We start from the raw sequence: 27,426 nt of genomic DNA on the forward strand, positions 1-27,426 counted from the left end.
AGCATGTAATTGACAACCAAATGTAATGCCCAATAGGTCCAAAATGCTCAAATGCATCCAAAGACAAAGCTCCAAGTGGCTGTCATGCATGGGCAAACCAAGTGGCATCCATATCTAACCAAAGCATAAATGCAAGAAGCCTAAATGTCAAGCAGTGACAATAGGCATAAACCGGTCCAAAGCATGTCAACTCAATCCAAATGCTAGTGAATGACGACCAAGATAGAGCCTAATCCAAGCTCAAAATCATTCCGAAACCAAAAGGAAGCATTTGACAATCTCCAAATACATCGGTATAATCATTCAAATCGTTGGTAAGCACCCCGTATCCAAGAACCAATGCATACACCAAGTAAATGAGCTTCAACCCATTGTATTATAGCAGCATATTCATTGTCAAATGAGGCTTAATCGGTAACCAAATCTACTCCAAATCAGTCCCAAAGCATAGACGTAGCATCCCATAACATCTTGGCATCAATAGGCATCAATGCCGGGAAATCGCGAAAGGAGCTGGAAATGTCAGGAATGGATCATCCCAGCTCCCTAAAAATGTGCCGCATTTTGCGCTGGCTACTCTTGGGGGTTGGGGAGTCTTCAACAGTGCTATTGAGCACTTGGCAATGAGTAGGGGGCTCCAATGCAGCCCCACAAGATGCCAAATGAAGGCCGAAAAGATCGAGGAGGAGGCGAGAGATCAAAACATACCTGCAAATGAAGGTGTTGCTATTGAAACTCAAGTTGAAGCTCTTCAAATCCGGGCTGAAGAGAATGCTGGGCAAGCTCCAATGCCTTTGCTCTGATACCAGTTGAAAGGGAAGTAGGACCTAGGAGGAAGAAACTTGGTGGTGAGAGCTATGACGGATGGAGAGCAAGAGCAAGAGAGAGAGGGAAACTCAAAATGGAAACTCCAACAACCACAATGTGTGGCCGGGCCTTCCTTTATTTAAACTGTCACGAAAAAGGAATAAAGAATAAGTGACTGTGATGGGCGCCTGCCACCTGCAATGTGCAATGGCGGGTACTGTCAGTGTAGTAATACACGGCGGCTAGACGGAGGTGCCTTTACCCCCAACACAATTGAGGTGTTGCACTATAGCTTTAACATCTCGCTCAACTAGTTGGTAGAAGTTACAAAAAAAGAAGGTAAGGACATACTAGAAGATCCCATGAAAAAGAACCACTATGATCATGGTCATAGCAATCCCGCAATAACGATCAAGAATGTCACATACCTATTGAGCAAATAGGTCTACACCTAGAAACACAGCTCCCACTCCAATCCATATTCAACAACATAATATACATAACATGCAAGTTTTCAAACACAACTTGTTCTCAAACATTTAAAAAAAAACTAACAATATCAACTTTTCTCGTAGAAATGCAAACAGAAATAAACCAAGAAGAAATCAAACTTCTGCCAGCACTAAACTTGCAATCTCAACCACCACACCATTGCAAGTCCTGCCACCCAGTTCAAGTACTTCCATATCATATCGGCACCATCTACAACAAAAACCCACGAGCTAGTCTAGAAGTGTCAATGCAGAGACACAAAAGTAAGTACTTCATCTACAACATAAGATATAAGAAAAATAACGAGGAGTACGTATGGACAGACGACCAACATTGAGAAAAGAATCTAACAACAGGGAAGAAATCCCATCAAGAAAATGAATAAAGACATAGAAACATCCTCTTTCTTCATCGTCTTCTCTCTCTCTCTCTCTCTCTCCCCGCTTTTCTTCTCTCTCCCCTCCTCTCTTTTCCTTCTCTATCCTCTTTTTTCATTTTTTTAATTCTTTTCTTTTAAAAAATTTTTCCTTTCTTTTTCTTTTAAATTTTATCTTTCCTCTCTTTATAATTCTCTCTCTATGTTCAAAATCTCTCTCTCTTCTTCTTCTTTTCTCTCTCCCCTCTTTTCCTTTTTTCTTTTCCTCTCTCTTTCTTTTTTGCTCTTTGTATATTTCTTTCGGTTTCTCTCTCTCTCTCTCTCCTTATTTTTCTTTTCCTCTCTCTTTCTCTTTCAAGTTTTTTTTCTCATCTCTTTTGTCTCTCTATATTTTTTCTTCTCTCCCCTTATTTTCTCTCTTTCAAATTATATATTTCCTCTTTGTCTCTCTCTCTAAGTTAAAAACTATATAAAAAAGGTTTAATTAAAAAAAACTATTCTCTTTTATCTTTCCCTCCTCTCTCTATCTTTTTCTCTTTCTTCTTCTTTTAAAAAAAAATCCTTCTCTCTCTCTTCTTCTATCTCCCTCTCAAAGTGTATGAAAAACTATGTTGAAAAAACTTTAATTTTTAAAAATATTTAATTTAATTGAGAGATTTTTTTTTGATTTAAAATGAAGTTTGATTTAATGAGAGAGAGAGAGAGAGAGAGAGAGAGAGAGAGAGAGAGAGAGAGAGAACCTAAGCCTTACAAATGAGAGAGAGAGGAGAGAGAGGGGAGAGAGAAAAAAAAGAGAGATTATAAGTGAGAGAAAGAGGAGGGGATTTTAATTTAAAAAAAAGGAGGTGAAAGGAGGGCTTTAATGAAAAAAGAGAAGGGAAAGAGAAAATAAAAAATTACACTTGAAAAAGAAATTTGATTGAAAATGAGATTTGAAAAAGGAGATAAGTTCAAAAAACCCTTTGAACGTTGGGGGCTTTCTGAATTTACAACGAAAATAATAATAAGATAAGAATAAGAATAACACTAAGATAAGAATAAGAATAAGAATAAGAAGTAAGAAGTCAGATTTGCATGGGAGCGACGCTGCCAAACCTTTGGCTCGTCCTCGTCTTCCATGGAGTATTGCAGCCCACTCATCGCTTGGAACGTTCTGCAAGGCTGATCGTACCCCAGGCGGCCAGTTTCCGTAAGCTCGTCTTCACCTTGTTATCGCTCTTATCGTCTGTAAATTTGGTGGTGAAAATCAGACACCCAAAATATATATCCATGCTTCCGTTTTCGCTTCATGATTTTGGTCGAATTATTACTTGTAGTTGATTAATTAGTTCCTCGTAATTAATCAAGTAACAAATAAGCGCTCAGATCGATGGGGTTGCGACATCCTCTTCATCATTGATGCCCTCTCGTCATAAGCGTAGCAATCGATACGAGTGTGACACTGTTTAAATTGTATGGAGAGTGTACGCGGCCATTCTTGCAGCACTAAAGGTGCCACGAAATTAGTCCAATGGAACTTGATAGAATACCCATCCTTGCAAACTAGTCTAATGGAACTTGATAGAATACCCATCCTTGCAGCACAGCTAAGGTGTCACAAAATTGGTTGGTCCCTCTATATTGTTGATTTAACTTGGCTAGAGAGTTCCTGTTTTCTATAGCATCTCCATAGTATAAGAGCTATAGAAGCTACAATATAAGGGAGAATTGTGAAGCTTCGTGTGTGCTATGATCATGACTCAGTGAATGGCTACCCAGCTAAAGAAGATCAGCCGCGACATCTGCCAATGCCCAACCTTCATGAGATCCGGTGCATTAGGAATAAGTATAGTTGCCTGCGGATTGTTTTATCGGTCTTGCTGTAGGCTCCCGAATCCTTGTAAAAGAGTGTCGAGCTCACTCCTGTGCAAATTGTATGAATTAGTTCCCAAAGTTCAAAGCAAGAGGAAGATTTTTTTCTTTCGCATGAATTTTGCCATCCTTCCAAAATATCAAATCCCTCTCTAGTGCATCATGGTACTTGTCACAATCTCACCTTTCATGTTGAGGGTTGTCACACCACGTACAATGACAAGCAAAGTCCTCACAAGGAGGCTTAGAGTTGTAGTCGGCCCCTTTTCATCCAACTTCTCGATCTTCAATTTAGATCGTGCATCCCTTTCAATAATTAATCCATGATAGTCTCTTTCATTGTAGTTGTAGTGGTATAATAGCATGTACAACCATAGACATAAGTGGCCTAACTCCAAATCCTATTATCTTGTTAAAAGTGGTAGGCAAAGTCCCAACATGTAATCTAGCCCTTCTTCTTTGTTTCTTCACAAGTGCATTAATGGTCTCTTTTACGTGATGCAAATCTATCTTAAGTCATGTTTCCATAGTTTGATCTTCCAAACTCTCCCATAATGCAAAATCTGAATTGCAGACCCAGTTGAATGGCAGTGAACAGCTGAAATTGATGAAAAACACCACTAAAAGATGTCAGTTGTCTAAGGCATTGTTGGATCTGATGTCAAATAGCAAAAAGACAGGTGGCATTGATGACCACCATACCCTCCAGGGCAGTAGATAGCTGAACTGAAGCTGGTTGAGGTTGATGAAGGGTGAAATACAACAGCTACAACAGTCAGAGCACAAGTTCTGGTGATCATTTCATGTCAGAGTGTACAAAAGTAGAACAAGGAATGAAGAAATGAAGACATGGATGGATGAAGCCATGGAACTGAACAAATGCCAAAATGATGATGCGCAACGGCAACCTCACGCTTGTGCATTGTGCACATTAGTGAGGTGGTGTTGAGAGAGGTTGCCATAGACACATCACGTGGTGTCTGGGCCAAAATGACAGTGACTTGTATACAATAATATTAGGGTATATATATAGACCCTAACTGTGGACTAAAGTGTCTGGCCATAGCTAAACTGGCCACAATTAGTAAAAAGATCAAGTTGACCTAAATTATGCTGAAGCTCTATATTGTCCAGTTTGGTTGATGGTGGAGCTGTCTTGGCCAATGTGAAGAGTACTTTTTGCAGTTTGAGAGCAGATTGGCTGCATGTGAGTTGCTGTTAGTCATGTGGCATTCGTTATGGGCTGCACAGGGCTTTGGGGCACTGATACTGACTAATGTTCAACATTTTTGTGATCGCGTTGAGGGATTGTGATGTAGAGATCCAGGTTTGCCAATGTGGGCAGTAGTCAGATGTTATTGGATTTGAAGAATTCAAATATCTATATTTTGTATCAAATATTCATTGAAAAAAGTTAAAGAAATAGCACAAGGGTGCAAGGCTTTTTGGGCTAGTCTATTTTGGTGTCTAGGTGAAAGTTGTGAAATTGTGCACCAGCAATTTAGCTCCATTTCTTTTGCATTCCATTGTTTCATTTGAATTGCTCAATTGGATTGACAATTTGAAGTTTTACTACCCTCTACGTAACTAAAGACTGTTTTCAATTGTATTCTCAATTCCCTTCACTCTCACCCTTATCTAACTTGTTAGGTTCTATGCCTTCTTCTTCTAGGGTTTAGGTTAAGAGAGATGGGGCCTTTGTCCTAGAATGTGTAATGCACTTGGGCACCACCCATATACATGTGCTCATACATCAGACACATGATGGGACATGTAGGAGCAGATGACACGGCAAGGGAGCCATGTGGGCAAAGGATTGCACAAGAGGCAGGTCATGTGATGTGAATGTAGCCACTAGCGAAACATGGCGAGACAAGTCATGGCAACAATGTGTAGTGTCATGAGCAATAGTTTGCAACATTAACGTGTTAGCACAAATACATGTTCTTTTCTCCAACATTAAAACGTTTTTTTGATGACGTGGAAAAATTAAAGTTTGACTATTTTAACTATTAATGTGACGAATGAGGATGTTAGACTGTTTGTGAATTGGGAAAGAAAAAAATCAGGTTGTACATTTTCCAAGGCTGCATAAAGGGGGATTGTTGGAGAACTCCGAAACATCATCATGGAGCAGATCATCGTGATTAGCAAACACAATCTTCTTTTCCTTTTGTTTATGCCTACTATGAGGAGCATAGTTGAGGGAAACTTTGGAATGGTAACGGAAATGGGAATGGGAATGGGAATGGAAACAAGAATTTTCAAAGGAGGTGAAATTGGAACGGGAACACCACATCATCAAAGGAAGGTGAAGTTTCCTGATATCCTAGTTAATAAGGTTTAAAGAGTTATACTTTAGAAACTTAAATTTTATCAATATGCAAGAACTTATAGTGATAAGTTGAAAGATGTCAATGAAGCTATAAGATGGAATATATATATATATATATATATATATATATATATATATATATATATAGAGAGAGAGAGAGAGAGAGAGAGAGAGAGAGAGAGAGAGAGAGAGAGAGAGAGAGAGTTCCATTACGACAAAAGAGAGAGAGAGAGATCTTGGTTCCATTACGAAAAAAAAAGAGAGAGATCTTGGTCATAATTGATGGTCATACGTGTTGGCCTTGATTGATAGATTATAGTTGGGACCAAATTGTGGCCATGATCCTTATTTTAGTTGTTCACTTTTAATGTTCACATGTGGAAGAATCAAATTTTGCTTCTATAAATGGTCATGATTGAAAGGATGGATTCCTTTTTGCTTGTAAATGTTGTGATTGAAATAGTTGATCCGATTTCACTCGATCAACACTTAAAACAACACATTTGTGGCCTAAAATGGGTTATGTTTTCTTAATAGGGGATAAACTTTCGATTTTTGATCATAAATATTGCATCCTATTCCATGGAGACTTTTTATGCCTTGAAACATTTTTCGAAACATTTTGGGTTTGGCTTGAAATGCCATGTGGTACCGTTTCCGGATTATGAAACCTTTTAATCTAGGAAATGTGTTTCAAGAGACTTTGACCCCATTTTGGCACTTTGCCCATTTCTAAGTGCCGTTTTAGGCCATTTTGCATAACTATAATGAGGAGCAACAAGAGAGGTCCAGCTGGCAAACTGGAGTGTTCAAGAGATCACTGACTAGGATTGTTCATAGTAGATCGTGGTTAATGACTAATTGGAGAGAGGCATGCGGCGTAGAAGAGCTGTCCTAGATCGGATAGTGAGGTAGCTTTGAGGAATCAAAGTGAAGAGTGTTGGCTCAAGCTTGGGCTCATAGTTTTTTTCATAGGTTACCATATAACATACACACACAGGTATGAAACTATCCAATATGTATGGTTTGTTGCCCCTAGTTGAACCATATGTAATCCTTAAATTTCCATAATTTTAAAAAAATAAGGATATATAATGTATATACTAAAATGATAAAATCTAAAGTTAAAACTTTAAGCTTAAACCACCAACATTGAAAAGATCAAAAGTTCAAATATTAGAGACAAAGTGACAACAAAATGGAGCTATTGTCACGGGGATGTGAAATTTTTGAGATGCTTTAATCTTGCTAGTAACATTTGATTAAGTTAATAATCAAATGTGCAAGGTGATTAAGCACATGTGTTGCACATGGTAGTTATTTCATGGTAAGAGGCTAAGGATCTTGAGGATGCAGTGGGTGTTTGGGAGTTTGTTACCCACCCTATTTCTCGTCGAGTGGAGGATCCACCGTTGGCTCATCGATGGATCATGCGGCCTTATGGGATCGGCTTAACTCAAGAGCTCGATCTTTCCTCTTTATGATCTTATAGGATTCTGTCCTAGTGCATGTGCACAGGTTGCGGAAAGTAGCAGAAGTGTGGACAAAGCTTGCTTCTTTGTACCATCAAAAGACATTTGCCCATTGGATTACTCTCGAGAAGAAATTACGAATGCTCGCTGTTGATGATTCTTCTTCCATGAAGGATCATATCAATAGGTTGGAGGACATGAGGGATGAGCTTGCATCCCTTGGCAGGACGATCTCTTCCGAGGATATGGCCATGATTCTTTTGACTCAGCTGCCATCTCCCCGGTTTGATGTCTTCTACACCAGCCTTCTTACATGGAGAATCCGTGAGAAGTTTCTTTGGGAGGAGCTTGCCCCGCTTGTTTTGGAGCATGACGAGCGCGCCAAAGAGGTAGCTAGTGGATCCACCTCCACTAAAGCTTTTGATGCAGGTTCGTGAGGGGGGACACAGAAGAAAGGGAAGTCACAGGCTAAAAGACAGGAGAGTTCTTCAAGTTCTGACTCCAACTCGGAGAAGCCTAAATGCTCATACTATGGGAAGGGGACACATCCAGAGGAGAAATGTTGGAAGAAGTACCCTCCCCTGCCCTCCCAGGTGCAGGCGATAGCGGCCAGGGTCTAGCGACAATATTTATTGTCCTCATGGCGACAACATTTATTGTGCCCTCATGGCAGCAAGCAACTGCATTAAATGCAGTCCGGTATAGGCAACGATCAGATCTGAGCTCTTTCCTATGTGGGGAATCAAGGAATTCTCTCTCTCCATCTTTCTCTTACCTTCTCTCAGAAAATCTTAGCATTTCCTAGTCAATCTTAGTAGATCTCAGCCAAAATTGCTGGACAACAGGGAGAATTGTGCTGTAAACCCTAAATTTTTGTAGAAATTAGGATTTAACAGCCACCTCAAGACCTATGCCATGAGTCAAGGGCATCGTACACTAAAAGTAGCACCTGAAATTCAAGGAATTTTCACAGATTTTAGACACTAGCTCATCCATTGTGAATTTGGGGCAGTGTTTTGCCGGTTGGGGTTCCATTATTGATTAGAGCAAGTCCTGGGTGAAAATCAAGGGAAAATTGGCCCGAATTGCTCGTTGATTGTTTGTTTGTCTGTATAGCAAGGGGATTTTGGATCAGCCAAGGAGATTGTGGAATCTCAGCTTGCATTCAATCTATTAGCAATTAAAGTTCAAAATATACCAAAAGGGGTGTTGGTTTTGGGGCCAACAAGGTGTCTCCTGTCCAAGATTATTAAGGTAAAGTGTACATTTTAGTTTATGCTCATTTATTAATTAATTTAATTAGGTGCTTAATTAGGTATTACTACCCTATTCGAGAAGGAAGGCTAGTTTCAGCTATGTCTCTTGCTGTTGCCCCATCTACTTTATTTGCTCGAGTGGCCGCTAGATATGTGGTACGCCAATAGCCACAATAGCCTATCTCTTTCAGTACTTTTGAAGGATTAGCTAATTGGCTTGCTAGCTCCTCAACCATTGCACTCTTGCATCCATTCTTAAGTCATCCTCTGCATCTCCATCTAGGACCACTTCTCCACCTTGTTAGATGCTTCATGCAGTGACCTATTGATGAACGTATACAATGGTGGCCATATCCTTAGTTTTCCCTTCTTCAATCTTCCACTGCTTTTACTTATACATACATACTTAGTGTCTTATTTTTTTCATGTAGCTCTCTTTTTTTGTTTTGTTTTGTTTTGGAGCATCTTACTACTGACCTTTGTTTTACAGATTTTGACCTCTTTTGCAGGGTTTTGTATTTCAGTGTAGGGCTAACATATAGGTTTGCATTGGCTCTTCCTGGGTCGGAGACATGGAATGCACAACATTCCTTTCATGGTTTTATCTTTCTAGGAGATTTACTTTTCTACTAGCATGGCAACTTCCCCTCTTGAGGTAGATTGTGTAGCATCTCTCTTGATGCTATCATGGTATTAACTTCTACCTTGCTCTTCCAGTTCAGGTGCTTCATCCTCATCTTTATCGATCACCATGGTTCTTGGCATCTCCTGAAGATTGACATTAGGCTCCTCTTCCTTCTTTGGTGTCGACATTTAGGATTGAGAGTGGGTGCCTACTCTTTCAAGGTATTCTACAGGTTTCAACACTTGTGTTCGACATCGACCTCCCTCCTTATTGTATCTTCTTCTTGGCATTGCATGATTTTATTATCTTTGTAAAGGGCGGTTGGGCAAGTGAACAATTTCCCATGAGGGACATTGTTTAACTGGCACTTGCTGCATGCATATTCTCATCATGTAGCACACTACTATGCATTTGATTGTGCAAAGCACCCTTGGATGGATCCTGAGTTGTCTCCACTAATGGTTCTTTACCACTTTACCACCATCTCACCATCCTCCATCACCCTTTTCCTTGATACCCTCGAGTGGTTGGGTTAGCTTGGTTGTTTTGTGATGTGTTGGATCTTATCATCTCTTTTGATTCTCTCTACAAGGCATAGTTACTTGAAAGGCCACAAACCATATCTATTCTCACCCCCCTTAAAAAAAAGAAAAGGTTAATTGTAGTGCCATCCGCTTTTGTAGACTTGATAGGCCACTGGCAGTAGTCGACGAGCACCCTTTGTCCAATGCCCTATTCTCTTTGGGGTGACTACTTGGACTCCCTTGGTAAAATAGCCATTGCCTTTGTAGTCTTAGTAGGCCAATGGGCAGCCGATGTGCACCCTTTGTTTGATGCTGGTTACTTTGGGGTGGGACACCTTGGGTTAAAAATGGGCTTGGGCTTTTCTTCCCGTTCCTTTTTGGTTCCAATTTTGGACTTGAGAGGGGATGTCGAGCTAAAAATTCATTACCATTAATTAGCTCTCTAAAACAACCCCAAAACAGTAAATTACCAAAAGTTTCATTAAATGGGGAGTGGTTCTAGAGAGTTTCTATGCCCCACATGCAAAACCCTAATTTGGGAGGATCCTTCTTTATCTATAAATGTGTAGGCTGTCCATCATTTAGCCCTATCCTTGTCTTGTACGTTTTAACCATCATCCCCCTTCCACTAGCTGTCCAGCCCCTGATGACTGCTGCTACGTTGTCTATAGTTGTTGCCCAACCTCTAACTGCCTACTGCTGATCAGGACTCAATAGATCTATATTAGGTCGTTTTTGTGTTTTCAGCACTTTTCTTCATTAGCTGTTGCTCTGATTGGTGGTTATTGCACTCGGGATCCAACTTTGTTGGACAGTACATATCGACCCCTCTCTCAGCCCACTCCTGTGAGAGCCATTGGCTGTTGGACAGCTCTACCCTTGAGAATCTTGTATATTCTTTCCTTCCTTTACATCATTGATTCATTCACTTCAGGGTTCTCTTTCTTCTTTATTTGTATTTGTGTTTTTGCGTTTTGCATTTTGCATTTAGGGTTTGAGTCTCACAACATCACTGTTTGAGTCTTTGAATTTTAGTCGTGCTTGTACTTTTTGTGATTCCTTAGTACAAACCCTAGCATATCTTCACAAGGGGGAAAAAAGTAGTCTTTTTTTTTTGGGTTGGGGGAGGAGGGCAAGGCAAGGCAAAGTGTGTTATTTTTTGAATACATTTTCCATACTATATGTTTGCAAACGTTGGGTATTTCAAACATATCCATATGTAAAAAAACTATGCTTGGGCTTGGAGCTAGTACTTGTATAAATCTCTAGTAAAGATTTGAGAATCTCTTTCACCTTTTTTGGATTCTCCCATCTTTTGAGTTGAGCAAATAGGACAATGGATATCAAAGACGGCTTTCGATGATAGGCAAGGAGTGGTGCAATTGAAGGATTCCAATATTTTCGCTTCTTTTGTATAGCAGGTTGCAGGATTTACTTTTTCCAACAATGGGTACTTTGTATGAAGATGTTTTGGATACAACCTCCTGATGCAAGTATGAGGTAGCATGAGCAGTGATGGAGGCGACATGCTTGGAAGTGGTCGCACTTTGCTAGATAATGTCTTCTCTTTTGATGGTCTCCTAGCTTCGAGGGGAGGCCATTGATATAGGTGACACATAGAGCATAGGTTGAATCATTTAGAGGTATTGATGGTCCGAAGTTAAATGCACAAAGAGTTTAGGATGGCACACGCGTGCCACAACTTTTGGCTAGCTAGCAATGCAAGGGCTAGCAGTGTTCGGGTGTCCCCACTGCAAAGTTCATGTGGAGGATTGGAACATGTGACAAGAGTGTTGACCTACTCCTACCCATGTTTTAGATGCCTTCAATCGTTCTACATGGGGTGCATTAGACCACCCTGAGCATTTTGATCATTCTTTTGCATCTATCCCTACTTGTTTAGTGGGTCTTTATATCTCTCATGCCGAGAATGAATGGCACAAAATTGACTCTAGACACCAAACTTCGGACTAGGGCCCAAGCAGTTGTGGCAAAGAAATTAACCATTCCAAAGTTCAATGTCAAGCGAGAAGGGAAGCTTCTCTACAATTGGGTGAAGGGGGTGGATGGTGCCCATGCCTTTGTGTAGCAAATGGAGGGATTTAAGTCTTAAGATTCTTCATGTTCATAAGTCTTTAGGATGAAGCGGCTCTATGGTGGGAATTATACCTCAAATCACATGGAGTGAGCACTTGGGGTCCAAATGGCAAATGTGTATGACCATTCTTCATTGCTTTGCTCTGACGGACTACAAATTGTAGTAATAGAAGGTGTGGGAGTCCTTTAGGTAGAAACAAGAGGAGGATGTGGACATCTTCTACACTTGTTCCACCAAATTCCTATTGATGTATTCCTTTCCCTTTATTGAGGGTGAGATCTTTCCAAGTTTGTGAACAACTTACATACGACTATCTTCATTAATGTGGAGGCACAATGCTCACAATCTTTGGAGTGGGTTACGAAGTTGGCTACCAGCTAAGAGATGTGGAAGAAGTAAACAAAGCTAGGTCAATCTAACCAATTTGTTTCCACTGGAGTGGATTATGGAGTTGGCTACCACTTAAGAGATGTGGGAGAAGTGAGTGAAGCTAGATCAACCTAACCAATTTGTTACTATAAAGCCATAGAGAAATTAGGGGGGAAGATTCTTTCAAAGACGGTTGCTTGTTTGGGAGAAGAAAAAGAAGCTAAAGAAAGAGAATAAGTGTTTTCATGTGCAAGCAGATGGGGCATATCACTAATAATTTCCCCAAGTAGTTTGACTCAAAGAATGAAACTTTCAAGGTGGGAGTCTAGAATGTGGAGGCAGCCTCAACCTCATCTTACACGGCTTCTACCCTTGGGATATGTGGACTCTTCTTCCTTGGGGTATCATGATCTTATGCTTGTGCAAGTGATGGGTGTGGGCCATCTTACACCTTGCTTGTTGGATGTTGGAGCATGTAAGTTGTTCAAGGCAAGTTTGTTGAGAAGTATCGTCTCCAAATGGTACTCACGAGTTTCGCACAGCCAATGGAGCGAGCTTTTCTGGCCGAAGAGGAAGACAAAAGCTGAGAAATACCACTTAAGGGCGTAGATGAAGAACTCAAAAGATGGCTCCTCTCTTCAATATTGATGTGATTTTAGGGCAGCCTATGGAGATATGCTAGGATTTGCAAAAGCAAACATAGAGTGTAGGACCACAATTGAAACATAGTGAACACAAACACTAATAGAAAAAAACACAATGCAAGAATAAAGAGAACCGAATGAATGGAAAATGCTGAATAATGAATGAATATGTATAAATGCTCAATGGTAGCTGTCCAACAGTTGACGACTCTTGTGGGAGCAAGCTGAGGGAGGTGTTTGAGTTGTCGTCCACTAAAGACACATCTGCAGTGCTAAAACCATTACTTAGGAGTTGAGAGATGCTGGAGAGGTGGACATATAGCAAAAACACATGTAGAAGTGTAGTCAGATCAGGTGGGTGAACTAGGAGCAAGGTGACAGCGGTGGGGCTTGAGTTGAACCAAAACGTAGCAGTCCTCCAAGTGGAGAGGGCATGACAGGTGATAAAGATGTTGAGGAGGCTGTTTGAGAAATGTAGAATGTAACCAATGTCACAAATCGTGTGGTGGGGGACTTGCTTGAGTTGCTACGCCAAAAACACACCATACACACAAGAAGAAGCTCACTCAAAAACACAAGAAGAGAGATGGAGGGAAAAATGTTTTCTTGTTGGTTTGTTCTTCTTCTTTTTCACACAATAGAATGTACATAAAGTATAGATAATATACAACATAAAGAAAATTGGCCTACTAAGTCAAATAGTGCATAACTGACTATACTAATTGATTGATACTATAACTATGCCAGTTGTAGGTAGGTGCAATATACCAAATATAATAGGTGATGAGTCAGTGGCAATGTGAGGATCATAATGACTACTGATGTGTCAAGTATAGATGTATGGACCCATCTAACTAGGTGATCCATCATCAATGTCCATACGTGTTGAGCTTACCATCTCAACACTCCCCCTTAAAAGCTCAACTGTATTATTGCAACTGAGCTTCAAAATTTTTGAAGCTTTTATGCATCCAATGCCTTTGTGAAAATGTCAGCTATTTGATCACATGTATTGACATATACCAAGTAAATCTCACCTGCAAGTACACAATGTGTTTTGTCCTAGCATGGAACACTAGGTTCCTAGCTAACTGTATGTTACTCATGTTGTCACAGTGAATGACAACTGGACTATCTCCCTATACATCCAGATTACCCAATAACTTCTACAACCATACCACCTCACATGCTGCCATAGCAACACCTCTATACTCAACCTCTATACTTGATAAAGCAATTGTAGGTTGCTTTTTGTTGCTCCACATAACTGGTGTACTACCAAGGGAAAACATGAATCCCCTGGTAGATCTTCTATTAGACATGCTACCAGCCCAATCTGCATCTATGTATCCAAACACATGTATATCCTTACTTACCTCGTAAAAAAGTCCATAATGCAAAGTGGACTTCACATACCTCAATATGCATCTAACTGCATCCAAATGAGGCTTTCTAAGCATTTGCATAAACTGATTGACAAGACCAATAGTATAACTCAAGTCTGGCCTTGTGATAGTCATGTAAATCAGACTCTCTACTATCCTCTTGAACATAGTAGGGTCTTCTATCTCATTCCTAACCTAGCATTCAACTTCACATTTTGCTCCAATGGCATTGAAAGAGGTTTACACGTTGTCATGTGTTCCGTTAGTGGGGACAACTTTCATGGCCGTCTAGATATAGCAGCAGCTGATTTATTTCATTTTCTCACAATGGAAGTCTGAATTTTCTCTCTATTCAGCATTCTCTCTCATTCTCTAGGCATTTCCTAGCCTTGATCCGAGATTTTTAGCATTCTAATCCTTGACGACTGAGAAATTATATTTTTCTCTGTTGTAAACCCATAAATTAGGGTTTGACAGCAATCTGAAGCCTCAAGACTTGAATTTTCAGGGCTAAGAATTAATTCTCAGCAAGATTCAAGTGAGGGACTAGACAACATTCGAATTTGGGGCAAATTTCTTTTCCCAAGGAGTTGATAAAGGCCAATCGCTCAAGCAAATCAAGGGGCAAATAAATTTGAAGACTTGCTGGTCTTTATTGACAGAAAAGGGCTTTTGGATTGCGACGGGGATTGAAGGAATCCCATTGGATTCGAATTTAACTAAACATAAAGAAATATTGAAAGGGCGCTTGTTTTGGGACCAATAGGGTGTCCAATGTCCAAAATTGATTGGTAAATGTTTGTGTTTCAGCATTTCATTAACTATTACTTGTTGTAATTAAGTTATAATTAGGTTACTACCACCCCTCCACGGAAGAAAGACTAGTTTCATGAGGAGATCTTGATGAATTTAGTTATTGTCCTTTTGAAGAGAAAGTAGTTCTAGAATGATATCATCTTATAGTGGTGGATAGGTTTAGCAAGCGAGGTTGATTCCATGTAAATTTGTTGTGGATGCAGTAGAGATCTCACAATTTTTCATCATAGAGACCTTTCAAGAGCATGGATTGCCCAAGATGGTCGTATTTAATTGCGATTCTAATTCATTAATGAGTTTTGGAAGGCTTTGTTCTATGGCCCATTGAGCTAAAAATGCATTACAAACGGATTAGCTCTTTAAAACATCCCTAAAACATGTAAATTACCAAAAGTTTCATCAAATGATGCATGGTCCTAGAGAGTTTTTGTGTCCCATAAGGAAAACCCTACTTTGGGATTATCCTTCTACATCAATAGATAGATTGCCCACCATTCAGCCCATCCTTGTTTTGCAGGTTACATCAGTCCTCACCCTCTCCTCTGATTGACCTTCTTAGTTGGTGCCCTATTGTTTACAACTTTGGTGTTTAGTTTCTAGCCTTGTGCAGGTAGTGCACTATTGTGTTTATTAGATTTCGGCCTCTAGACTGTTGCATTTTTCCCTTTCATATTCAGCACTTTTTCAACTCCAATTGGTGGTTATAACATTGGGGATCCATCTCCGATGAACATCACACTCTGATTACATCCATTGCTTTGCCTTTGAGCATTCTGTACACTCTTTCCTTCATTTACAGCATTGATTCATTAACTTTAGAGTTCTCCTTATTCTCTATTTGTGTTTGAGTTTTTGCATTTTGCATTTAGGGTTTTTGTGTTATTGTCTAAGTCATTGTGTTTTAGTTGTGTTTGTACATTCTGTGTTTTCTTAGTGCAAACACCAGCTTATATTCACATGGCCTTTGCATAAAACTAGCATTTTCTATTGCTTTTCACTCACAAACTGATGGGTAGATGAATTTCAATTGTACCATGATTACTGTGCTCCATTGCTACTATCAAGATCATCGGGCTACATGGGAGGAGTATCTTCCAGTGGGGTTGAGCATGTGATCAATGATATGGTCCATGCCTCTACCAAGTAGACACCATTTGAGATAGTTTATAGGTGGCTGGATAGCAATACCTTCAAGACATATATTGAGAACTATGTGGCAGATCGTCTAATTGTGAATATGGATCAATTATTGAAGTAGGCTTAGAAGAATATTGAATTGGCACAACAACAACAAAAGTGGAGTTTGACAAACATTGGTGTACACTGATCTTCCGAGAGGCTCAATAGTGCTATCTTATGATCTTGAAGCAACATTCAAAGTAGTTTGGGGAGTTTTCACCTAAGCTAGTCCCTTGAAATTATGGGCATCTCTACATTATTAAGAAGCCAAGTGATGTGTCTTTATTAATTGGAGCTACCCTCTAATTGAAGATGGATCTAGTGTTCCATGTGAGTAATCTTGTAGAGTTTCATGGACCTACTCCTAGAGCAATCCCAAATCAGGAGGAGCATGAGCTAGTGGATTTCTACAGCAATCCTAAATCAGGAGCCTGGAGTTGAAGCTAGAAAAATGTTGCTTCACACTCACAAGAAGGGCGCATGGAGGAAGGAGCCTTAGTATTTGCTCAAATTTCAGGGTTACCTCATGCACATGGCAATAGGATTAGATGAGTCTCAATTTGTGAAGACTCTTTGCCTTTGCTTTAAATCTACTAGGAGGATATGTGACTGGGGACAGTTGCAATTCTAATGGAGGAGAGTGTAATGCACTTGGGCATTGTCTACATACACGTACTTATACACTAGGCAGGCGATGGGATAGGTAAGGGTGGGTGATGTAACCAGCCTTTCTTCCGTGGATGGGTGGTAATTCCCTAATTACAACTTAGTTACATAAGTAACAATTATTATAAAATTGAGAAATACAAATTAACTTACAATCTTGGACAATGGACACCCTGTTGGCCCCAAAACTAGCACCCCTTTTGGTATTTATTTAACTTAATTGAAGAAGAAGTTGATGTATAATGGGATTCTCCCAATCCCTTTCGGTATTCGAGCTCCCCTTGTTGTCCAAAATGACTAGCAAGTCTTCAATCTGATTTGGCCCTTGATTTGGGCAGTCAATTGGCCTTCACCCACTTTGATGGAGATGGAAAGTACCCCAAATTCATTGATTTGCTAGTCCCTCTACTTGAATTTGACTAAAAACAGCTTCAGCCTTGTTGAATCCAAGTCTTGGAGCTTCCAATTTTTGGCATGCTTCTCGAGGTTGCTTCTAAACCCTAATTTCTGTTGCAAATTAGGGCTTAGAGCAGAGAAATCTGAAATTTCTCAGCCTCTAGTGATCTGAATGCTGTAATCTTTGGAGCAAGTTGTAGAAAGGCTAGGAGATGAGAGAGAATGTTGAGGAGAGAGAAAATTCAGACGTTCTTTGCGGAGAACTGAAGAAAAACTATCATTTATTGTTGCAGCTTCGTCTCAACAGCTTGTAGATGCAAAGAAGTGAAGAAAAGTAGTCTTTTACTGTTGTTGCCCCATCTCAACATTCTGTAGATGTTATCACTTGCTGTTGATTGGTCTTTTGCTGTCCCTGGTTGCCTCAGAAGGTCCTCCAGTGGCTGCAAATTAGATTAGCAACATCTCCTCCCTCCCTCTTGCAGGTTGAATACACTAAAATGCCTCTCTCTAGCCTCTAAACACGTTTTTCAGGCTTGCACGAGCATTTTTGACAAGTGGCAGCCTTCCCAAATGGTTTTTTCAGCATTATCCATAATTAAATATTAATTTTCAGTCTTTAAATACTGAAAATTAATCTAATAATTATTTTGGTGCCTTGAAAATAATGACTGGCCAATAATTAAATTGGCCAGGTAACTTTCATTCCCGAGTGTCTCTGTGCTATCTTTGACCATCAGATTGGCGTTAGGTACCATTAAACGCTACTTCTCTAGTGTCACAACTGACACTTATGGCCAAATGAATGACCTAGGCTAACAACTGGCACTAGACACCACCAAGTACCTGTGCGGTATAACTTATAGCAACTTTTGCCTTTGATATCCCATGATTTCCTTGGGTCCTGGGCTTGTAAATTTACTCTAATCCCAGTTACACCTCACATGTGCAGCATTTACTTAACCATGTGTTTAAAAATTAATCTACATGTTAAGTGAGGTTTCAAAAATACATGTCCTCATTACAGGTGATGTGGCAAGAGAGCTGTGTGGGCAAAAGGATCACACAAGAGGCGTATTTCATATACAGCCACTAGCAAAACCGGGCTAGACAAGTCATGGCAATGGTCTTTAGGGTCATGAGCAGCTGTTCATAACATTAATGTGTCCACACAAATAAATGACATTTTCTCCAACATTATTATTATTTGGTGATGTGGCAAAAATTAAATTTGAGCTATTTTAACCATTAACGTGACGAACAAAGTCACCAAGTTGTGAATTGAAAGAAATAGTGGCTGCACATTTTCTAAGGTTTCATAAAGGCGGACTATTGGCGATCATGAAAATCATCATTGTGGAGCAACAAGCTGAAAGCGTGTAGTGCTATTGAACTTTGGGCATTGGGATGAATTGATATTCATGCAATGTAGAAGAAATACATATAGTATCCTGAAAACTGGGTGTGGTCCTTGAGCATCTTGCTTGGTGGCTTCTTTGTAAGTTTGGAATAGGCTTTAATTGAACATTTACTTTACTATCTGGTGACCTATCATTGATGTACTTTGGGTTCATGATTTGCTTCATAGTAAGACCATTCTTCTGTTCCTTCAATAGCACCTATGAAAAAAGGTTTTACTGGACTTTTGTGCTGTCTAATTGAAAGTGCATGTTGTGTAGGATTGAGAAGCTGAAAAGGAAAATACGGTAGTGCCCTGAACAGAGAAGGGTATTATCTGAGTTCTGTTTAATGTCGGCAATCCAAATGGAGGGGAAAAGTAATGAAGCATGCAAAGTTCAAGAAAAAACCCAAGCTGGAACAAGCTTGTTAGATTTGAACGTTGATAGCCTTGTGCAATGTGTGTCGACCTTACATATTCAAGATTTGGCTAGATTGGCGATGACATGTAAACGCCTCCATGAAGCAGTATATTCTGATTCTATTTGGGAGCTGCAATGCAGGTTCTATATTGTTATTTTAGAGGAAATGCTGTTTATGTTTGTGAATCATAGCACATTTGAAAGAACCGACTATCATGTTGTGAGTAGCCATTCCTTTTTCTCTTTGTGATTGATGGTGAGCTTGTGTTCTGGATGAGATTAGAAGTGCTGGTTGCATTTTCTTTTTTTGCATAGATGCTAAACTTGCTACTTGTCATTCAGTGCAGAAATAAGGTATGGGAAATCTATGCTGTTTTTTCAAAGTAATTTGGAGATTATGCTTGGGTCAAGTATAAAAAACAAGAGAATTTCATTTACATCTAAACAAACAGAAAATTATCATGCATTTCAGCCTAATTTAACTCCACAAGAAAAGCCCCAGAAAGTACTTATGCGAAGCCATTTTATTTGTGATAGTAGAACAAATGCCCAAAAATATCCTATACAAGGACATGTTATTGGCATCAATTCTTCATCCCTCATTCCCACATTCAGTCTGCACTCCATGTTCATTAGTGGAGGCTCCTGTCTTCTTTTGCAGGAGCTTCCTGGTTGTGTTTTTTCTGTCTAGGCCTTTGTCTTCCTACTGCAGTTGCACTCTACCTTGTGCTCCCATTGGAAGCTGCATTTTTATGTGCAGGCTGCCACCCATCATTGGCTATATCATCTTGAGCAGTCGCCTGCAAGCGAAGCCAAATATGGTGCCAAACATGGGAATGTGAGCGAGGAAAAGGGAGTGAGCAAGAGAAGAATACCATAGGCAAAGTGAAGCAGGCATTTGGCATGGAAAACTATGAAAGATGTAGTTGGTCCATTGCTCAAAAGAATGATATGATTGACACAAGTTTCTCTAGGCAAATTAGTCGTTCTATAGTATTAAATAGCCTGTGCAATAATTAGTTGGTGCCTTTTGTCTGTTGCCGTTACTATTAGCCGTTGTTTTATTAATGGGCATTGCATTTACTAGAGCCTAGTCCTATTCTTTGTAATTCCTTGCCAGATGGCACTTTTTGTGGGCCTGGATCCTTTGAGCTGGACCATAAGTTTGAATTGAGTGGATGGCATAGCTAAGTTGTACATGTGGATGAGAAGGAGCAATAAAAAGCTATATTTTAGGCTATTATTGTCAACCAAATCTTGTTGATGAATAGGCCTCTACGTGCTAGAGAGGGACAGACTATGCTCTAGTACATTAGCTTTTGCAAGGTAGAGTTGATTATATGTATGAATTACGAGGTGGATGTAATGTTGAGTTCCACTTGAAACATGAGATATTTGATTGTCTACAATTTTCTCACCCATTTGAAGCTCTCAGCTGATTCATGGGTCGTAATTTGTAAGAAAATCAATTCATTTATACTAGTTGATTCTCACTTGGATGCCTGTGCAATACACCTCTACAGCGAGTATCACCTTCTTTCACATCACCATATCAAAACTCGACTTGCAAGATTGTGTCTGTGAGGATACAATAGGGTTTGTAGGGAAAACACAAAGTGTAGGAATATGACTAATAGATGAACTTAGACAAGCATGCAAATGAAGAGAAAAGAGAGTGAATGATGAAATGAAACTCAATCAACAAACTGAGAATGCGGTGTGATACAATGAGAGCTCAAGGAGTGGAGGGTTGTCCAACAACTAGTGCCTCTTGTGCGGTGGATGGAAAGAAGTATGTCATACTTTGATGAATATTGCATGCAACAAACCACAATGCTCAAGTGTATTGACCAATAACCTTGCAAAAAGTATTAAGGTGATACTTTCTGTTGAAAGTTATAAACCCTCTAAGGATCATTTAATATCAACCCACATTAGCTTAACTCTCTTAGAAATAAGAAAAATTCTTTATGATAGGCATAACAAGAATATAATTTTTTTTTTGGCAAATAAAATGTGGCTAATTATATTACTCAAAAAAACTGATTATAACGGAGTACTCATGCTCAATAGACTAGCTGGAGCTGATGCAAAGTCACAAATACATCATGTATACAAGCCTCTCAAGGCGGTCTGGGGGGGATGGGGGCAAGAAGCCATGGAGGGGGGGTGTATCGCAATTTGGGGCTGCCTGCCTGCATCACGAAAAACAGGTCCTGGCTGCCCTAGGTATGCATGAAGTGACAACGGAGATCTGACGAGCCCTGGACTCTCGCCTGCACATGATCCCAACGGCCACGGAGGGAGTGGATGATGGAAGTCCAGAGCTCTGCTAAGGTCGCCTGTGTTGAAAGTCTCTCTCTGCCGAAAGTCTCCTGACACCGCGTCTTCCAGATATGCCATCCAGTAAGACTCCCTATGATCTCCCATACTCAGAGCAGTCTGCTGTGGGCTCCAGTACCTGGCGGATGGGTAGAGCCTCCAAACCGACCACTGCGCACGACCCTGCCTCAATGGTGAATAGCGTGTCCTGCATCCTAGCCTCATACAGAAGGTGCCGGCCCTATTTACTGCGTGCCAACAGAAAGCTCCCCCATGAGATACATCCAAGGCTGGGTGCCATACGGAGAAGGATGCGGCATGCTCCTCTTCACACGAGTTGCGCCTCCTCACATGACCAAAGGCAGTGCTTTGGGGTTTCCAGAGGCTGCTGTGTGCAACGCTTACAACCTTCCTCCTTCTGCATCTGGGCAAGCCAACTTCCCATCGCCAAGCCTCCGTGTGCCGTGAGCCATAAGAAATACAATACCCTCCTCGGCCTCCAGCAATCCCATAGGCGGCGCTAAAAGGTCTGTCGGAATGGCTTCGTGATGCTGTGCTCCGCCCAGTGCGTGCTACGTGACGACGCCCAATCCATATCCTCTTGCATCAGTACGTGTCTGCCAATCCTGGTAGTGTACTCCAGGAACCTCGGTGGCTTCTTGGCGACTGCAGTGGTCGGCCATAGTCACTCTTATGGATCCCACTCCAGCTCATCAAGTGGTCTACCCTCCCAGATCCAAAGGCGCCACTCCCTAAGCTCCTTCCAGAAGACATAGGAGTCCAGTTCCCATGTCTTCCCCTGAAGGCTCACCACCCGAATCCTCCTCCATGAAAGGGCAGCTATTCCCTCATTCTGTTGCCCTTTGTCAAGGGCTAGCGGGCCCCTCTTTTGAACGGTGAAGAAAGTCCCTTGCGGGGCGCCGCCCACTCTACTTGCTACCTATAGGGGGATGCCTCTTGGTGAAAACCTAGCAGCCCATACCTCCCCGGGCTCTATCTGCACTCGTATCGGGGGAGCAAGCCACTCCAAATGTATTGTTGCGTCTATCTTCCTTCGCCTCAACTCCACTTCTCTTTGGCAGCCTGATACTCGCTGCAGTACCTCCTCGTCCGCCATCTTGTATACCTCCCGCCATGTCCTAATGGTACGAGCCGGGCCGGCCTCCCAGCTAGCCCGCTGGATGGGGGGCGCTCGCCAATTTTGTGCCCCTTCCCAATCTTTGATTGGGGGTTCTAGATCAACGGTTGACGATCTATCTCTTCCTGGCAGCCTGGGGGGCTTTGGATTAGGGCCTTACGAAGGCCCTGCCACACGTAGAGTAAGCTGCGTAGGAAAGGTGATCTGGGGGGGGGTAACGTGGGCTGATGTGAAGATCCATCTCAGGAACAGTCTCCACTCACCGCCAAGCCTCGGTCTACAATCCTGAAGACCCTCCTGCAATAGGACCTTCTAGGTCTGCCCTCCCGGTGTGAGGCCATGGACAACTAGCTTGCCCAAGAGGGCCATACTTTGAAACTCTGGGTCTATGATCCCAAGCCCTCCCTCTGACCGATGTTGTATGATGGTCGCCCATGCCACCTTGGTCTGGAAATCCCTACAGCTGTTTAACCCAGACCAAAGGAAGTTCCGCACTAGGCGGCGAAGCTGCACTACGCAGGATAAGGAGAAGCACCAACACGAGGCGATGTACCAGGCCGTCTGTAGGAGGACCTGGTTAACCACCAGGGCCTGGCCGGCTAGTGAGAGGCGAGCCGTGCTCCAGTAGGTGTCCTCTGAATAGAATCAAGGATTGGAAGAAATTGCTGGGCGGGAGTGATGTCGAGTTCCACCTGGAACCCTAGGTACTGGACGGTATGCCCTCTGCTCACCCATCTAAATCCTAGGTGGATGCCCCACTCTGTGCTAGAGTCCGGGTTTGTGAGGAAACCAACCGACTTTCGCCAGTTGATTTTCGCTCCCGCTGCAGAATAGAATACCTCAAGAGCTAGCCTCACTCTCTCCAGCATCAACTCATTGTCCTCTATGTAGAGTGCTGTATTATCTGCATACTTTGAGTCTAGCAACTCAGTCTCCCCTCTCACTGGAAGTCGTAGGCTGCGTAATCCGCTCACACGGGACCTGAGGAAGTTAGACATCGCCACTGCAAAGAGTAGGAACATGTATGGAATCAGGGGGCAGCCCTGCCAGACCGATCTCTCCAGCCGAAGCTCCTCCCCCCCGTCTACCACCTATGAGAACCCTGTTGGTGGCCGATCTGTAAAGTGCAACGACCCAACGAATCCAAGCCTGGGGGAAACCCAACCTCACCATAGTGCCCTCTAGGAAATCCCAGTCCATCCTATCATAAGCTTTCTCAAAATACAAGAGTAATATGGCCAATCTCTGCCCACTGTGCTAAGCCCACTCTGTCGCCTCAAAGAAGGTGAATACATTGTCTAGGATACTCCTATCTTGGATAAAGCCTGTCTGTGTGTCATGGATGATATCTGGCAGCATGGGCGTAGTCTCCCACCAATCATCTTTGCCAATGCCTTATAGGCCATTGACAATAAGGTGATCGGTCTCCATTGGGAAAGCTCCAATCAGTTTTCCCCTTTGGGGAGAAGACTGATAAGGCGTGCCGAAAGGCTCCTTGGCATCTGTCCTGAAGTGAAAATCTCCTAGAAGGCCATCAGTAGGGGGTCCTTCACCACTTCCCAGTAGGTAATAAAGGTCTTAGAGAGACCATTCTCTCCTGGGCATTTCTGCCCTACTTGTGTATGGAAAGTCTCCTCTAGTTCCTTCTCTGTGAAGGGGGCTAGGAGGGAGTGCCCCATGTTCTCTGTGACGAGGGACGGGATGTGATCCCAGACCTGCTACCTACATTGTTGTCCTCTAGCTGAGGCTGTCTCTTGCTGGAAAAGGCGCCTGTAGTAGTCAGTGGCAATCTCCATCACCTCGTCTAGGCTAGAACGAGTCCTCCCATACTGATCTCGAAGGCTGCGTATCTGCTCTCTTGAGGTGCGAGGCTGGTGCACCTGGAAAAACTCCTTGCACATCGTGTCCTCTATCCGCGCCCAAAAAGATGCTGAGGTGCGGAAAGAGAACTCCGAGCGCCTGTCCTCTAGGCCAGCAATGGCTGCTCGTGCTCGCACCTCCTGTGCGTGGAGGGCGGGATTCCCTGGTGCCTCCTGTAGTAATCTCTGCGTGGCTGCAAGGTCCCGCCGGAGTGCTCTCTCCTCCTCCTAGCTCTGCTGCCTGGCCTGTATGGCTACCTCTTGGCAGATTCTCCTCGACTCGGCTAGGACCTTTGCAACCTCCTCTGCAATCCGGTCCCTCTTGCCTCACTCTCTAGTCCAGAGCTGCTCTATCTATCTCATCACCTTCTCCCTCCTATAGATCGAGTCAGGGATTTGACAGGATCGAGTGTCTAGGGCAGACACTGGGGGATCTAGTGTCAGGAGAACCGGGCAATGATCTGACAACGTGGTGCTTGCCAACTGCCCAATTTGGCCTTCACAAGAGCCTCCCCACTCTCCCACATAAAATGTGTCCAACTGCTTCAGGAGGACTCCACCTAGCCGCTTGTATCCCCAAGAGAAGTCCAGTGACCTCTCCCTCTTGTGGAAGGCAGGGTCTCTCCAGGCATTGTGTGCGCCATCTGCTAATAGAAATACCTCCCATGCCTCCTGCTCCTCCCCGGCCATGCCCTGGTAGTTTCTGCCTCTGCCTTGCTGGTCCTCCAAAGCCTCCAGGTTGTTGAAGTCTCCTCCAACGATCCAGGAGTCCACCTCTAGGAGTCCATCCGTGATCTCCACCCAGAACCTGCTGCATGCCCTAACCTCCGTAGGGGTATAGACATTGAGGACTCCAAGGCACGAGTCCCCAATATCCAATCTGATCCATAGAACCCTCCCTACCACTATCGTCCTGTGGTCTCGTACATAGGCGGTGAGACTCAGGCCAATAGAGGTGCATACGCCTCCACTCTTGTTATGGGCGCATATGGCCTGCTCCTAGTAAGTGTGCGAGCTGCTCGGGAGTACCTTCCCTACCCACTGGGTTTGGGAGGGAGTGAGCTTGATCTCCTGTAGAAGTAAAATATCGATCCGTCCGGCAAGGGCAGGCTACAGCTCCTGCCGAACAATCAACTTCCTGGAACCACGTACCCCACTGTAGTGGAGACTATTCACATTCCAGGATGCAAGGTGTAAGCTCATGGGGAAACGTGCGACTGACCGAACAGACATCTGTTCGGTGTGGAGGCTGCTGATGAGGATGATAAACTATGGGGCATGCAAGTACGCTTTGCCACAGGTTTGGACGGTGAACTCCAGTCCCCCATGGTGGCCCTCAGCCGGACCATAGGGGTGATAGATGCTCCAGGTGGTACTATCAATGCATCTATCAGCCATGCTGAGAGTCGTGACTCCGTACATTGGTAGAAACGGGCCGCTTGTGCTAGGGGCCACTCGATCACATTCCTCGGAGCCCTCCACTATGGAGGGACTCAAAATATAATGCTCAAGTGTGGGACCTCGGCCCCAGCCCACTAGTTAATGTCCATCATGCAACCAGGCCACTGTTGTGCAAACAATGCTAGTCCTCCTCCTCCCATCCACTGGGAGATGTGGTCCGCCACCTGACTCTTCAACTCCTCCTTTGTCTGTGCCGTCGTCCAATCCCTTGAGTGAGAGGACTGAAAGAAAAAGGAGTAGTTTGGTCCATCTGGTGGTGCTAGTAGATGGACCTTGCCCCTCCTTGACTTACGAACTACGAAGATCCCCACCTCTAGAGGTAGTGGGAACATTCCGCGCTCCGCAACTCTCAGGTAGGACCATGGGCCACTGCGGAAGAACTCCTGTGGCAACAGTTGTGCCTGTCTTGGGAAGGTGTGATGAGCAGCAGGGGCAGATGAGTTGGTGGCTGTGTGGGAGGGGAAAGACTGCTGGTGTGCAAGGAGGATGTAGGCAAGTGTGGCTCATCACCTCCTATGGGAGGAGTGGGAGTGGATCTTTACCTGAAACGGGGCGGATCAAGGGGGGTGCTCGGCAGGGGAAATGGTGGGGGGGAAGAGGGTCGAGAGATGGTGGGATGGTCGGAGGTATGTGGCGGGTGTGGGGGGGGGCGCTGGTGGCCCTGGAAGGGGGGGGGGCTGTGGGCCAGGGTCAGGGGGGGTGGGGGGGGGGGGGGCTGGGAGGTGGGGGAGGGTGGGTGTGGGGGCTGTGGGATCTCAGGTGGGGTAGTCTGTGGTGTAGGTGGTGGTTGTGGGGGACTGCGGTCCTGCCGGGTGGGACGGGCAGGGGGGGCCTGCGGAGTGCTCTGCCGAGGGGGCGTCGCTCGCCCTCTTGTACCCTGCTGTTGAGGCTGCGACTACGGAGTTGGCTACATTCCCCCTGCTGTCTCCCTCTCTGTCATCTCTGGACTTGTGTGAAGCTGTCAGCGTCCATCTGCGGGCGTGTCGGCAGAGCTGCCTTGGCTCCGAAACGCGTGCAATCTGCTGCCTGGTGTCCAAAGTCGTGGCAATCCAGGCACTGCCCTGGTTGCCCAGTCACAATGACCTGCTGCCTAAAGGAGTGACCTCTTGCCTCAATCTCTAGGAACTTGGGTATACTCTTTGTGTCTTTCATGGCTACTCGTACCTTCGGGACTCCTGCAGCTGTCACTGCATCTGCAGGAAGAACTGTGCTGAAGAGCCGTTCAAAGTCCTCCACTAAGTGGCGGTACTCTACCGCCAGTCTGGGGAAAAGTAGAGTGACTGGGTGTCTGAGAAATTTGTTGTGGAGCGCGAATGTCTCCACTGTAAAGCTGCTATACCAAGGAACCATGTAGATGACCCCCTTCGTGGTGGCATAGGGCGAGCTCTCCACTAACTCATGAGCTGCATCCGCGGAGGTGAGTCGAACCATGAAAATCCCTCGGCCCATGAGGACTGCCTCCACGATTTGCGCTGTGCCAATGCGCAACGTGGAGTGGAGCCAATCCCGCAGTTGAGCCCTCGATGGGGAGTGTCCAA

General features: G+C 43.3%; 1 protein-coding gene across 1 annotated transcript in view; it reads left to right on the forward strand.

Moving 5' to 3' along the window:
- Positions 1-2,749: 2,749 nt before the first annotated feature.
- LOC148029640 (nuclear distribution protein nudF-like) overlaps positions 2,750-27,426 on the forward strand; it is a 187,803-nt gene continuing 163,126 nt past the window's right edge. Inside the window, exon 1 of the mRNA XM_087685878.1 lies at positions 2,750-2,864. The gene's annotated coding sequence lies outside the window, so the exon portion shown is untranslated. The remainder of the gene's footprint in view (positions 2,865-27,426) is intronic.

Source organism: Lygodium microphyllum, chromosome 10 (assembly GCF_053477565.2).
Source record: "Lygodium microphyllum isolate KBCC chromosome 10, Lygodium_microphyllum_v1.1.10, whole genome shotgun sequence".
Taxonomy (NCBI): Eukaryota; Viridiplantae; Streptophyta; class Polypodiopsida; order Schizaeales; family Lygodiaceae; genus Lygodium; species Lygodium microphyllum.